The 9,905-nt window shown below is 32.9% G+C and overlaps 1 pseudogene; it reads left to right on the top strand.

The window, feature by feature from the left end:
• Positions 1-5,977: 5,977 nt before the first annotated feature.
• Positions 5,978-9,472, top strand: LOC143543763 (secreted RxLR effector protein 161 pseudogene; annotated as a pseudogene).
• The last annotated feature ends 433 nt before the right edge of the window (positions 9,473-9,905 follow it).

The raw sequence follows: 9,905 nt of genomic DNA, 5'->3' as shown, positions 1-9,905 counted from the left end.
TATTTTATATTTAGTTATGGTATCGTAACGAACTTAATGTTACCGATTGAATTCGTATCACTGCAACATGGCGGGCTTCTTACCTGGTTTAAATTAAAAGTTAAAAATATAAAAAGTCAATTGATTAGCTAGACCGATTATCCAAAAAAACACAACTCTTTTACAACATGTTTTGATCACATTCGGTTCTTCGATTCTACGCCGTTGCACTCCAACCCCACATGACTAAAACCACTAACATACAATCTTTAAAAGGAATGGCCCAATTCTAAGTATTAATTGTCCCATTATATAAAAGACAATAGATGTTTTTAACTTTTTATCTTTATTTAGTCATGCATGCTTATTGTTGGTTTATGAAAAAAGCATTTATTATAGCCAAAAAGATATTTCCATATTTTATTTTATATTTTATAATGCAGTAAATAATTAAATATAAGTATTATTTCCATCATTTTTATTTCTCATGTTTTTATCTCATGTTTAACTTTTAAACATGAGAAATAAAAATGATGGAAATAATTTCATAATGAAGTGGAGTAAATGGGTTCCGAACAAGTGCAATATTCACACTTGGAGAGCGGAAATGGATAAAATTCCAACCCGAAGAGCCCTCTTTCGAAGGAATATCCAGGTGAATGATAGTGTGTGCCCTATATGTGATTTGGGGGGAGGAGACAGCGGAACATATATTGACAGGGTGTGGAGCCGTATCGGTGGTGTGGGACCATATAAGTCGTTGGTTCAAGGTTTCGCCTATTTTTGGTTTCTCGGTCAGAGATCTTTTAGAGCTTCATAAGAACATCAACCTTGGAGCAAATAAAAAAGAGGTGTTCCATGGAATTATCATAATCACTTGTTGGAGACTTTGAAAGGCTAGAAACAAAATAATGTTTGAAGGAAAGGAGATTAATTTGAAAGAGATCATGGGGGATATTAAGGCAAAGGGCTTCGTTTGGTATAAGTATAGGTGTAAGCAAAGAGTTTTAGATTGGTTGAGTTGGTGTAATTTTGATTTCATGTTGTAAGAATAAATATATAGATATGTATATTTATGTATGGCCTACATGATCATTTATATTATAATAGATCAAAGTTAATTAAATTATACCTTATAATTATGTTAGCTAGGTAATTGTTGATGGACCAAATTACCCTTTCTTGCTAACCAAGGGTTTCCCCTTGGATGTATATAAATATGGAGAGACTAATTAACATCAAATAACTTAACCCTAAACCCTCACATCAAATTCGTGAGCCTCTCTCTCCCTCTATTATTCGGTTTCTCAAGAACCCTAATCCCCATCACTAACATACATCCTAAAGGGAAACCCGACCAAGCTGACTGTCATGTCGTCTGGGTCGTACTCATCAGCCGTGACCACCCTCTCTGCTGTGACTGGTATGTTTTAATTGTAGGTTTATCATAACATTCATGTTTTCTATTATATACATGAAGAACTTATCAACATCTGGTATCAAGAGCGATGTTGATTAATCAGTTCTTCATGTCTTCCTTTAACTCAGGATCTAAACAGGAAGACATGGACTAAAACCTGATAAACCTAACAGTTTTCGGTTTTCATTAGTTCGTATTATTTATTTATCGTTTTGATTAAAATCCGAAAACTGATAAACCCTAACAGATTTTCGTTTTTTTTCTTATTAATTCATTTTATTATATTATCGTTATTAAAATCGCGAATGACAGAAACCCTAACAATTTTTCAGTTTTAAAAATCGCATCTGATATAAACTAACAGTTTTTTCGAAATCTGATAAATTAATGATTATTCATGTTCTTAACAGTTTTCGAAAATCTGGTATAATCTGGTTCAATATCTGGATTGTTATAAAGTTTTACTAAATTTTGATTGTGATTTAAACCAAGATATTTCGAATTTTGTAAACTTAATAAAGGAATTACTTTGAAAATAATCAAATCTTGGATAAACAAACAATCCCTAAAGAATTCAAATTAATCATTATTAACTGTTCATAAACTTATGGGTGTATGTGTTTACGGCTAAAACAGTTTCCGAAAACACTAAAACCAGAAAACTAATTTCCCGAGACTAAAAATTTTTCGTGAACAGTTCGATCCGCGCTAATCGTTTTGTTTGCTATTAACTAAACTAATGTTTTGTAAATACTTAAAATTCATATTTATCACTTTTACAAAACAAATAAAAGCTTAACTTGAATGAATGATGATGTACACTTTTGCCCAAAGGTGATGTGATACATCTAACATATCATTCAAGTCTAAATACAAGCTATGTTAGTTTACCTTAAACATGATTTTAATGTATCACTTTTGCCCAAAGGTGATGCGATACATTTATATCAAAGAAAAACTAACTCGACATAATTAACATGGTTGTTTCACTTCTGCCCAAAGGTGATGTGTTACAATTGTTTTGCACATATACTTAAGTAAAATTTAATTCTGCCCAAAGGTGATTTATATTTTATTTAAGTAGAATTTTATTAATTACATTAATCTATTATTTTGATGTTAATAATAGATATTAATTATCACAATTTCATAATTTAAAATGGTTCTTATTTATGCCTGCATTAGTTTAAATTGCCCCTAGTTCACTCTAAGTTCCTTCTAGTTTAGTATCTTAACATTCTCATATAAATTCCAATAACAGCTCCAAATGGTGGAATCACATCATTAACTAGAGATAACTTTGCTGCCTGGAAGGACTCTCTTATGTTTAATCTCGCCTTCCTAGATTTCGACTCTGCTCTAAACGAGGTTGAACCTCCAGCACTAACCACTGAAAGCACCCCTGCTCAGCACTTATTGTTCGAAAAATGGAAGAGATGTAACCGCATGTCTCTAATGCTTATGAAAAACTCCATTAGCATGCCCATAAGAGGATCCATTCCAGACTCTGACAATGCTAAAACCTATTTGGCTTCTATGGAGGAACAATTCAAGGGAACGTCTAAGACGCATGCTAGTACTATTATTCTCAAACTGGTGACTACTAAGTACGATGGAAGGAGTGGCATTCGTGGGCACATTATGATGATGAACGACATGGCCCATAAGCTGAAGGGATTAGACATGGAGATCAGCGACGGTTTTCTGGTACACTTCATCATGACCTCTCTTCCACCTGCCTATGAAGCTTTCAAAATCAATTACAACACCCAGAAAGATAAATGGTCCATGAGTGATCTGATTGCTATGTGCGTGCAAGAGGAATAGCGTATGAAGATGGACAAAACTGAAGTTGCTTACCTTGCCACCAGTTCCAAGAAGAGGAAGAACACTAATCCAAGAAAGGAGTTTGCTAAAGTTCAGAAAAATAATACAGGTGCCTCAACCAGCTCTCAGAACTCCACTGGAAAGCCCTTCTGCAAGTTCTGTAAGAAGTACATTCATAAGCAGAAGGACTGTTCAGACTTTAAGGAGTGGCTGGCTAAGAAAGGTAATGATCTCTTTATGATACTTGAGTCCTATAATTTAACTGTTCCTGCTAATACATGGTGGTTTGATTCTGGTTCTATGGTTCATGTAACCAATTCTACTCAGGGATTCCTTTCAATCCGGAAGCTGGAAAGAAACCAAAGAACACTAAGACTGGGGAATGATAAAGAACTTGAAGTCAAGGCTGTGGGAACTTTACAATTAATAATGAAAACTGGTTTATGTATTAAACTTTATGATGCCTTATATATTCCTGAGATTACTCAGAATCTTGTATCAGGACCAAAGTTAGACATAGACGGTTTTGATGTTTCTCATGGTCGTGGCAAACTTACTATTTCTTTAAATTCTCAAGTGTTTGGTTATGGCTTTTTGGATGGTGGTCTTTATAGATTAGAACTGGATGATAATTTTTCTAAATCTTTGTTGGCATATAATATTAATGAATCACTCACAAAGATTAAAGAGAAACAAGACTTAGAGACTTCTTCTATGTTATGGCATCAACGTTTAGGCCACATCTCACGAGACCGGTTAGCCTGCCTCGTGAAGAATGAAGTCTTACCACATCTCGATTTTACCGATTTTGGAACATGTGTCAAATGTCTTAAAGGCAAAATGACATCAGCAAATAAGAAAGGCGCCACTAGGAGCTCTAATTTATTAGAACTCATTCATACTGATATTAGTGGTCCTTACTCGATTGCTGGCATAACTGGACATACTTTATTTATCACTTTCATTGATGATTATTCCCAGTATATGTACTTGTATCTCATTAAAGAAAAATCTGAATCTGTAACAACTTTTAAAGATTATAATACTGAAGTTGAAAAACAATTAGATCGTCAAATAAAAGTTGTCAGATCAGATAGAGGAGGTGAATATTATGGAAGACATACTGATGTGGGTCAGGCCCCTGGTCCATTTTATGAGTTTTGTAAGGGCCATGGGATCGTGAACCAATATACAATGTCAGGTACTCCTCAGCAAAATGGTGTCGCTGAACGGAGAAATCGAACCCTTATGGATATGGTACGCAGTATGTTAGCCAACACTAATTTGCCTCTATTTCTCTGGACTGAAGCCTTAAAAGCAGCCGTTCATATGCTCAATAGAGTTCATTCTAAGTCTATCCCTAAAACTCCTTATGAACTTTGGACAGGAAGGAAACCGAGTCTTAATTATATGAAAGTATGGGGCTGTATTGCTGAAGCAAAACTTTATAACCCTTTCCTAAAGAAACTTGACCCTAAAACTGTTACCTGCTTCTTTATCGGGTATCTTGAAAATTCAAAGGGTTATCATTTCTATTGTCCTTCCCATGTCACTCGTATTGTAGAAACCAAGCGTGTCGTGTTCCTGGAGGATTACAAGATCAGTGGGAGCAGTACTAACCCTTATGAAGAATTGCAAGAAATACAAGATGCGGGGGGAGACTCGTCGATTATTGTAACTCCGGCTATTCCTCTTTTACCCCATGCAATTGAACCTTCTGCACCACCTTCTCCACACTCAGAACCCGTTATCACAGAAAATGAAGGCACATCAAACACTTAAAACCAAGACAATGCTAAACCCGCTAATCAACTCAGGAGGTCATCTAGGTCTAGAAGACCTACCAACTTTGATGATTATGTCACCTACCTGATTGAAGCTGACGCCGGAAAGCTTAATGATCATATCTCTTATAATGAAGCCATGAGCAGTGATCAGTCTTCTGAATGGAATAAAGCAATGATTGATGAGCTTGATTCCATGAGGAAAAATGACGTTTGGGATTTGGTTGAATTGCCCAACGGTGTCAAACCCGTAGAATGTAAATGGGTGTTCAAAACAAAACTTGATCCAAATGGGAACGTTGAATGCTATAAAGCGAGATTGGTTGCAAAGGGCTACACTCATTAAGAGGGAATTGACTATCAAGAGACTTTTTCACCTGTCTCTCGAAAAGATTCATTAAGGATCGTTATGGCCCTAGTAGCTCACTTTGATTTAGAGCTGCATCAGATGGACGTGAAAACCTCTTTCCTGAACGGCACTTTAGACGAAGAGGTGTACATGAAGCAACCTGAAGGTTTTAAACCTGAAGGTCAAGAACATCTAGTCTGTAAGCTCAAGAAGTCAATATATGGTTGAAACAAGCATCACGTCAATGGTATCTAAAGTTTGATGAAGTCATGAAGAATCAAGTGGATCAATGCACCTACCTCAAAATGAGTGGGAGTAAGTTTACTATACTTGTCCTTTGCGTAGATGATATTCTATTGGCAAGTAATAGTTTAGACATGTTGCATGAGTCGAAGCGATTACTCTCGCATAACTTCGACATGAAGGATCTTGGAGATGCTTCTTATGTTATTGGCATCGAAATTCACCGAAACAGACACAGAGGAATCTTAGGATTATCTCAAAGGGCCTACATTGACTGTGTCCTTACTCGTTACAAAATGCACTGCAGCTTCTGTAGTTAAAGGAGACGTTTTCGGGGCATTCCAGTGTCCGAAAACAGAGGTTGAATAGGAGCAAATGAGATTGATACCTTGTGCATCAGTAGTCGGGAGCCTTATGTATGCGCAAGTTTGTACTCGCCCGGATATTGCTTATATTTCTGGAATGTTAGGCCGTTATCAGACTAATCCTGGCCTTGAACACTGGAAAGCAGCTAAGAAGGTGCTTCGATATCTTCAAAGGACGAAAGAATACAAACTGACTTATAGAAGAAGTGATAATTTAGAAGTGTTGGGTTATTCTGATTCTGACTTTGCTAAATGCAAAGATGACAAGAAGTCCACTTCGGGGTATATCTTTATGTTAGCAGGCGAGCCCATCTCATGGAGGAGTCATAAGCAACAGTTAACAACTACTTCCACTATGATGGCAGAATATATAGTTGTTTATAATGTTACCTGCTGTGGAGTGTTGCTTAAAAATCTGATCTCCGGACTCAAATTAGTCAATTCTATTTCTAGACCATTGAAGCTTTATTGTGATAATTCAGCTGCCGTTAATTTCTCGAACAGTAACAGTTCGACTGGAGCTTGGTTATATCTTGATACAAAGTATTTGTTCGTGCGTGAACGAGTTGAGGAAAATAAACTTTGTATTGAGTATATTAGTACACATAATATGTTAGCGGATCCGATGACTAAAGGTCTCCCACCTAATGTTTTTGAAGAACATGTTGCTAATATGGGATTTACTGAAGACCTTATTTAATTGCATATTGTACTTATTTACATTTTATTTAATAACATTTCTTCAGTTTTGATTTTGTATGTCTCTTAATATGTTCTTCATGCGTAATGACATAGACAAATTATTATACAAATCAAATATTTGAAGGGCTTACTTATATAATTTTGATCATAACTACTTAGGTTTTAAACAAGGAGTGCAGTATGATTAATGGGGGTCTTGAGCTGATGTTCAATTCAATGACTGTATTTCTCTGCTCCAGTTTAAGTTTAAAGCTAAAATGAGTGTTAAAATCTGCAGACTAATCTAATGCTCATAATAAATGATTATTTGGCCAAGTGGGAGAATGTAAGAATAAATATATAGATATGTATATTTATGTATGGCCTACATGATCATTTATATTATAATAGATCAAAGTTAATTAAATTATACCTTATAATTATGTTAGCTAGGTAATTGTTAATGGACCAAATTACCCTTTCTTGCTAACCAAGGGTTTCTCCTTGGATGTATATAAATATGGAGAGACTAATTAACATCAAATAACTTAACCCTAAACCCTCACATCAAATTCGTGAGCCTCTCTCTCCCTCTATTATTCGGTTTCTCAAGAACCCTAATACCCATCGCTAACATACATCCTAAAGGGAAACCCGACCAAGCTGACTGTCATGTCGTCTGGGTCGTACTCATCAGCCGTGGCCACCCTCTCTGGTGTGACAGGTATGTTTTAATTATAGGTTTATCATAACATCCATGTTTTCTATTATATACATGAAGAACTGATCAACACATGTAACCTCTTTTCTTTTTGTTTTTGTCGGTGTTTATGTTTATAAAAGTTAACCGTACAAAAAAATTAATTAAGTTTATATTTTTATCTTAAATGCTTAATTGCTTATTGTTGGTTCGTGACAAAAGCTTGCCAAGTGACACAAATATAGTGTAATTAGGTGACAAGTGACACAAATAAATTTTTATTCATTATAATAGTAGATACACTTTTAACTATGGGTGAGCATATTTAGGTCTGGACCGAAAAACCCGACAGAACCGACCCCAAATAACCTGAACCCGGACTGACCCTAAAATTCTTAGTTTAATTTCGGTCCTAAATTTTGGAGATAATCGGTCTCGGGTCAGGTTCGGGTCGGTCTCGGGTTTAAGATAGTGTAACAAATATAGTGTAACAACTTTTATTTGAACTATATTTTCTTTAACAACTTTTACTAAAACCTTTTTTTCTTTGTTCAAATAAAAGAATAATCAAAATTGGTAAATGGTTTCGTAACCGACTCTTTCTTTAAATATGACCATCTTATTATGAATTAATTATTTAGTAATTAAATAATAATGATAACTAATAATAATTGTATGGCATTGTAAGGTAATATTATTGTAATTTTTGAGACCTTTGAAATGGAAATATCTTCACCGGACATGACTCACATTAGTTAATATTATTCTTTCGTGATCATCATCATAATCATCATTATTCAAAAAAAAAACAAAATTAAAGGACTTAGATTAAAGAATCATTGCTCGGTTTTATCATTTCAATAAAACTGTAATCTTTATAATTAATCATATTATATATACAAGTGTCGAGTTCAAAACTAATTTGAAGTAGAGAATTGTAAGAATCCCAGAAACACTTATACATCATGCATTAAAAATATAATCACATAGAGTATATATGTCTATATTTGTGCCATTTTGCAAGTTTTTACTTTCAATCTTAAAACTCTTTTTCTTAAAAAAAAAATAATCAAAATTGGTAAATGGGTATCCCATAACCAACCTTGTTATAAAAAAATTATATTAAATTTCATATAATTTATAACACACATGATGAATTTTCGTGCCTCCCTAAATCATATCTGACGTAATTGACTTTCTCTCTAAGTGATATCAGCCACAAGAAATCAATCATAAAATCTCAAGCTATTCCATCTATCAAATCTTAATTATGTCGCTTTATCAGTAAATATTTTCATGATTTCTCAAAACTCAATAATAAATCTCTAAGGTTTACGATTTGTGTACCTGTTTGATTTTGGTTGAATTTATGATAATTTAGGTTAACGTCTTAAATTTTTTACAATACTATTGAATTTGTTATATAGTAGTTTCAAATTTATATATATATATTGATGATTATGTTACATCTGCTCATATCAATGGATCTTTATTCCCGTGTAATTTTTAAATTGATGAAAAAGTTGATTAGACTTTACAAACTTAATAAATTTAATGTAAATGTTATGCTTATGACTAATTTTGAGAACCGATAATGATGCATTTGTAGAACATGTCTACTTTGTTGATATAACTAATGAACCGTGTAATAATTTGTCTTTTTTATATCATAAACGAAACGGTGCTACAAATCTATATACTATTTCTTATTTGTGTAACTAACTTATCTGCAAAATTAACGTACATTAATTTTTGTAAATAGTATATAAGTAAAATAAATAGATGTATTCATTTATGGATAATCATATATGTCTCATGGTGTAGCATGAGTAACCTTTTTGCTAAGATTATATTGGTTTGTTTTTTTTATCATAATCATCAATGATCATCTTTTTGGTATTTTATTTTGCTTGTAATCAAACATATATAAGTTAATGTTACTAGCATAAACACATACACCTCTACAGTTTTTTTCAATATGACCAAGTTTCTTTTGGGTTGTGATGTATCCCGAAAGACTTTATATGGAAAACATGTTAATAAATTTGTTTTTATGCTATTTTCGAATCAAAATATTTGATTAATGATATTCTTTTCTTATATAATTTAGGTGTTATTGGCTAGGAATGCACAATCATATATAAACAATTTTTTTTAGATTTATGATAATTTCATCATGATTCTTTTTTTCATTATGTAATTTATAATTTATTCAACTTCATAAACGGAGTTTCCTTTATAAATCTTTATATTCATTATTAAAATCAGTTAAAATCAATTAAAATCAAAATATTATCTATTTAACTCGTGTATCACACGGGATGTTAACCTAGTTTTATATAAAATATAATTGTAACATTAAAACCTAAAAAAAATATAATATATATATATATATAAATATAAATATATATATATATATATAAAAGTATGGGGACCATAAAATTTATTATTATTATTATTATTATTATTATTATAAACAACCAAATATATTATTTACAAACAATTTTAAGTGAGGATTGAACATCTAACTATCATTTTCAAAGTAAACCTCCTTTGC

The sequence above is a fragment of the Bidens hawaiensis genome, unplaced genomic scaffold (assembly GCF_021521415.1).
Source record: "Bidens hawaiensis isolate Kalapana, Puna unplaced genomic scaffold, B.hawaiensis_p1.1 tig00013297_1, whole genome shotgun sequence".
NCBI classification, from domain to species: domain Eukaryota; kingdom Viridiplantae; phylum Streptophyta; class Magnoliopsida; order Asterales; family Asteraceae; genus Bidens; species Bidens hawaiensis.
Note: the sequence above shows the minus strand (reverse complement) of the source record. Positions and strands in the feature narration are given on the sequence as shown.